We start from the raw sequence: 6,000 nt of genomic DNA on the forward strand, positions 1-6,000 counted from the left end.
AAGTTTCAATTTCTCTACTTCTATAAGGCCTCATGCACACGACAGTTTTTTTTCACGTCCCGCAAAACGTGGTTCCGTTGTACCGTGATCCGTGCCCGTTTTTTCTTCCGTGGGTCTGCCGTGATTTTTGGAGGATCCACGGACATGAAAGATGAAAAAAAAATCTAAGTCAAGTTTGCCATTGAAATGATAGGAAAAAACGGACACGGATCACGGACACGGATCACGGACACGGATGACAATCTTGTGTGCATCCGTGATTTTCACGGACCCATTGACTTGAATGGGCCCGTGAACCGTTGGCCGTGAAAAAAATAGGACAGGTTATATTTTTTTCACGGCCTCGAAACACGGGTCACGGGCGCGGTGTAAAAACGGTGCACAAGCCGAGTTTTCAACGGCCCCATTGAAAGTCAATGGAGCCGCAGAAAAAAACGGCTAACGGCACAACGGCCACGGGTGCACACAACGGTCGTGTGCATGAGGCCTAATACATAGTAATACCTCCAAAAATAGTTATTACTTTACATTCCCCATATGTCTACTTCATGTTTGTATCATTTTAAGAATGACATTTTATTTTTTGGGGATGTTACAAGGCTTAGAAGTTTAGAAGCAAATCTTGAAATTTTTCAGAAATTTTAAAAAACCCACTTTTTCAGGACCAGTTCAGGTCTGAAGTCACTTTGTGAGGCTTACATAATAGAAACCACCCAAAAATGATCCCATTCTAGAAACTACACCCCTCAAGGTATTCAAAACTTTGTTAACCCTTTAGGTGTTCCACAAGAATTAATTGAAAATAGAGAAACAATTTAAAAATTTCACTTTTTTGCAAGATTTTCCATTTAAATATTTTTTCAATTACAAAGCAACGGTTAACAACCAAACAAAACTCAATATTTATGGCCCTGATTCTGTAGTTTACAGAAACACCCCATATGTGGTCGTAAACTGCTGTAGAGGCACACGGCAGGGCGCAGAAGGAAAGGAATGCCATACGGTTTTTGGAAGGCAGTTTTTTTTTACACCATGTCCCATTTGAAGCCCCCCTGATGCACCCCTAGAGTAGAAACTCAAAAAAAGTGACCCCATTTTAGAAACTACGGGATAGAGTGGCAGTTTTGTTGGTACTAGTCTAGGGTACATATGATTTTTGGTTGCTCTATATTACACTTTTTGTGAGGCAAGGTAACTAGAAATAGCTGTTTTGGCACCTTTTTTTTGTTATTTACAATATTCATCTGACAGGTTAGATCATGTGGTATTTTATAGAGCAGGTTGTCACGGATGCGGCGATACCTAATATGTATACGATTTTTTTTATTTATGTAAGTTTTACACAATGATTTTATTTTTTAAACAAAAAAAATCATGTTTTAGTGCTTCCATAGTCTGAGAGCCATAGTTTTTTTCAGTTTTTGGGCGATTATCTTGGGTAGGGTATGATTTTTGCGGGATGAGATGATGGTTTGATTGGTACTATTTTGGGGTGCGTATGACTTTTTGATCACTTGCTATTAGACTTTTTGTGATGTAAGGTGACAAAAAATAGCTTTTTTTTACACAGTTTTTTTTTTTTTACGGTATTCACCTGAGGGGTTAGTTGATGTGATATTTTTATAGAGCATGTTATTATGGACGCGGCGATACCTAATATGTATACTTTTTATTTATTTATATAAGTTTTACACAATAATATAATTTTTGAAACAAAAAATAATAATCATGTTTTAGTGTTTCCGTAGTCTTAGAGCCATAGTTTTTTCAGTTTTTGGGCGATTATCTTGGGTAGGGTATGATTTTTGCGGGATGAGATGACGGTTTGATTGGCACTATTTTGGGGTGCGTATGACTTTTTGATTGCTTGCTATTACACTTTTTGTGATGTAAATTGCTTTTTTTACACTGATTTTATTTTTTACGGTATTCATCTGAGGGGTTAGGTCATGTGATATTTTTATAGAGCAGGTTATTACAGATGTAGCAATACCTAATATGTCTACTTTTATTAATTTACTTAAGTTTTACACAATAACAGCTTTTTTAAAACAAAAAAAATTATGTTTTAGTGTCTCCATATTTTGAGCCATAGTTTTTTTTATTTTTGGGGCGATTGTCTTAGCTAGGGGCTCATTTTTTGCGGGATGAGGTGACAGATTGGTACTATTTTGGTGGGCATACGCCTTTTTGATTGCTTGCTGTTGTACTTTTTGTTATGTAAGGTGACAAAAAAATTGTTTATTTAGCACAGTTTTTATTTTTTACGGTGTTCATCTGAAGGGTTAGGTCATGTGATATAGAACTGGTCGATACGGACGCGGCGATACCTAATATGTATTATGTACCTAATATGTAAATTTTTTAGCAATTTTTCTTTACTTTTTGGGGGGTAAATAACGTTTCTGTTTGTTTTTTTACTTGAAACTTTTAATTTTTGGGGGGGGAAACTTTATTTTTTCATTTTTTTTGTTACTTTTTTTTGTCCCACTTTAGGGCTTCAACTTTTGGGGTCTGATCCCCTTTACAATGCATTCCAATACTTCTGTATTGGAATGCATTGGCTGTATGATTACTCATACAGCTTCCGGCCTATGAGATCCAGGGGGCTAGATCGCACAGGCTCGTCACCCGAAGGCATCGCGCTGCCTTCCATGGCATCGGGTCCCCCTTACAACCACACGGGGACCCAATGGCACTTCTGACCGCCCCTGCAATCTCCAGTAAAAGCCACAAACCGCAGGTCTGAATTGACCTGCGGTTTGCGGAGATCGCCGACACGGGGGGTCACGAGACCCAAGGTACGCCCTGTGTCTCAAACAGGTTAATGACCAGGCCATTTTTTGCAAATCTGACATATGTCACTTTATGTGTGAATAACTTTAAAACGCTTTGACTTATACAGGCCATTCTGAGATTGTTTTTTTTGTCACATATTGTACTTCATGACACTGGTAAAATTGAGTTAAAAAAATTCATTTTTATTTATAAAAAAATACCAAATTTACCCAGAATTTTGAAAAATTTGCAAATTTCCAAGTTTCAATTTCTCTACTTCTATAATACATAGTAATACCTCCAAAAATAATTACTTTACATTCCCCGTATGTCTACTTCATGTTTGGATCATTTTGGGAATGCCATTTTATTTTTTGGGGACATTACAAGGCTTAGAAGTTTAGAAGCAAATCCAAGACCCACTTTTTAAGGACCAGTTCAGGTCTGAAGTCACTTTGTGAGGCTTACATAATAGAAACCACCCAAAAATGACCCCACTTTAGAAACTACACCCCACAAGGTATTCAAAACTGATTTTACAAGCTTTGTTAACCCTTTAGGTGTTCCACAAGAGATATTGGCAATGGAGATGAAATTTCAGAATTTCAATTTTTGGGCAAATTTTCCATTTCAATCAATTTTTTTCCAGTAACAAAGCAAAGGTGAACAGCCAAGCAAAACTAAATATTTATGGCCCTGATTCTGTAGTTTATAGAAACACCCCATATGTGGTCGTAAACTGCTGTACGGGCACAGAAGGAAAGGAACACCATACGGTTTTTGGAAGGCAGATTTTTCTGGACTGGTTTATTTACACCATGTCCCATTTGAAGCCCCCCTGATGCACCCCTAGAGGAGAAACTCCATAAAAGTGACCCGATTTTGGAAACTACGGGATAAGGTGGCAGTTTTGTTGGGACTACTTTTAGGGTACATATGATTTTTGGTTGCTCTATATTAAATTTTTGTAAGGCAAGGATTAGACTATGACCAGTCACACTGTGATTTGAGCAGGCACTTTGTTCCAATCACCGCCCGCCGCGTGGCAGTGATCGGAAATACACAGGGCCTACCTGTACGCCCTGTGTTCGTAAGAGGTTAAAGGGGATGTAGGGATAGGTCATCAATATCTGATCAGTGCCCCACCGATCTGCTGTTAGAATAGACCACTGACTCCAGCCTCCTGACAGCTCACCAAGCACAGCGCCATACATTGCATAGTGGCTGTGCTTGGTACTGCAGCTCAAGGCTATTCACTTGAATGGGAATGAACTTTAATAAGCCATGTGACCAATGAATGTGAAATCACTGGCCTAAGAAGAGGCAGCGGCCCCTTTAAACAGATGATCCGCGGGGGGATCCCCACCAGTCAGATACTAATGACCTATCCTAAGTATAGGCCATCAATCTCACGCTCCTTTAAATGGATATTTTCACTGCTGGGACCCACACCTGTCTTCAGAACTGCTCTTGCCATACTTGGGGTGGGAAGACCCCTTTAATGTTCACGTATCTCTGTGCAGGAACCGTGTACATAATGATCAGCCCAATTAATTCTCTATGGGGCCGGATAGGAGTAGCGCTGTCCAATCGCAGCGCAGAACGTCACAGTCAGGGAGAAAAAAAAACTCCCCTTCTCCCTGTGACGTTCTGCGCTGTGATTGGACAGCGCTACAGCCAGAGAGAAGGAACGCCCACAGAGAAAAGCTGATGTCTCCTCCCTGGTGTTCCGATGCTGTTACTTAGCATACAGCGCAGGAGACGGTAATGGGGGCCACAGCGGGCGAACGGAGCGGCGCCCAGAAATGATAGTAAGTGCAGGGACATCCCCCCCATGTATGACCTACATGTCCTGCTACTTAGATAATAAAGTACGGACCCATGAATGCGGCAGCGGCACTTGTGTTCTCCCTCGTCCCTGAATAGAAGGGGTCTCTATTAGCCATAGCAAAGGTGCAAAGGGAAGGGGGTCTCTTCACCCGGAGGAAGGATTCCGCTTAACTACAAATGACATCAATCTTCTGCAACCTGTGGCTCTCCAGTGAAACTACAGCATCCAGCATGCTGGGAGTTGTAGTCAGGTTGCAGACCACAGCATTACATACCAAGTAGTACTACATTTACCCTGCTGGCACTAATAGTGTGAACAAAGGGTTAATAGGAGAGACAAAATGTGCACCGAGGCTCTTCTGCTGGCTGTGCCCCCCCCAGCTGGGATCATGTCTGTATTGCATCTGGAGAGGTGACAGCGCAGGCCATACGGTAAATGGTGCCATGCACTGACACGGTAAGGGTTAATGCTTTGTGCAGGCTGTGTCCGCACCTCAGGGTGATAACGTCTGGGTAAAGTAATAAAAATGTCTCAAAAAATGGAGGCTCACCTTGGGGGGTTGTGCTAAGTGTAGGCACCTACTGAGGTGTGCAGCCAGGGATGCAGGTACTTCTGGTCAGGGCTGCAGGTACTTCTGGTCAGGGATGCAGGTACTTCTGGTCAGGGATGCAGGTACTTCTGGTCAGGGCTGCAGGTACTTCTGGTCACGGCTGCAGGTACTTCTGGTCAGGGATGCAGGTACTTCTGGTCAGGGATGCAGGTACTTCTGGTCAGGGATGCAGGTACTTCTGGTCAGGGATGCAGGTACTTCTGGTCAGGGCTGCAGGTACTTCTGGTCAGGGATGCCTGGGGTCCCTCAGAAGTAATTAGTACCTGGAGAAGGGGATCTCAGCCCTGAAACGCTTGCTTAATAAATAAAAATAAACATGCATCTTACTCCCTGGGACATCCTTCCTTGCTGACGGTAAGGGTTAATGACAGGCTCCTAGTTATCACTTTACACTCTGCACATGACTTACCGGGGGCCCCAGGATTACAGGGCTGGGATAGAACGTCCCCAGTAAGGGCAGGAAACAGCGTGGACGTTGCTTAGCAACCAGCAGCCAGGCCTGCCCCGGGGCTGCTCCGCTGGGCCTCTGTGTCCTCCATGTCAGACACAGCCTCCTCCTCCATTCACACGGTACATGATCTGCACACGGCTCCGCTTCCCCAACTGTCCCTGACACCCGAGCTGTCTGACCTGCGTGAACCAGCCATCCTCACAACAGGTTGGCCACATGGACAATCACTCCTATCATTTTATATAGCCAGTGTTTGCAACTGGTGCATAAAGTCTTGAAATCCAGGGCAAAATTTCATGTAATGGGAGGCTGTGTTTTTTATTTCAATTT

At 42.7% G+C, this 6,000-nt stretch overlaps 1 protein-coding gene across 1 annotated transcript in view; it reads right to left on the reverse strand.

Moving 5' to 3' along the window:
• Window positions 1–5,629, reverse strand: part of CFAP20DC (CFAP20 domain containing) — a 327,497-nt gene extending 321,868 nt beyond the window's left edge. Inside the window, exon 1 of the mRNA XM_044301885.1 lies at window positions 5,160–5,629. The gene's annotated coding sequence lies outside the window, so the exon portion shown is untranslated. The remainder of the gene's footprint in view (window positions 1–5,159) is intronic.
• Between the last annotated feature and the right edge of the window lie 371 nt (window positions 5,630–6,000).

Source organism: Bufo gargarizans, chromosome 7 (genome assembly GCF_014858855.1).
Source record: "Bufo gargarizans isolate SCDJY-AF-19 chromosome 7, ASM1485885v1, whole genome shotgun sequence".
NCBI lineage: Eukaryota > Metazoa > Chordata > Amphibia > Anura > Bufonidae > Bufo > Bufo gargarizans.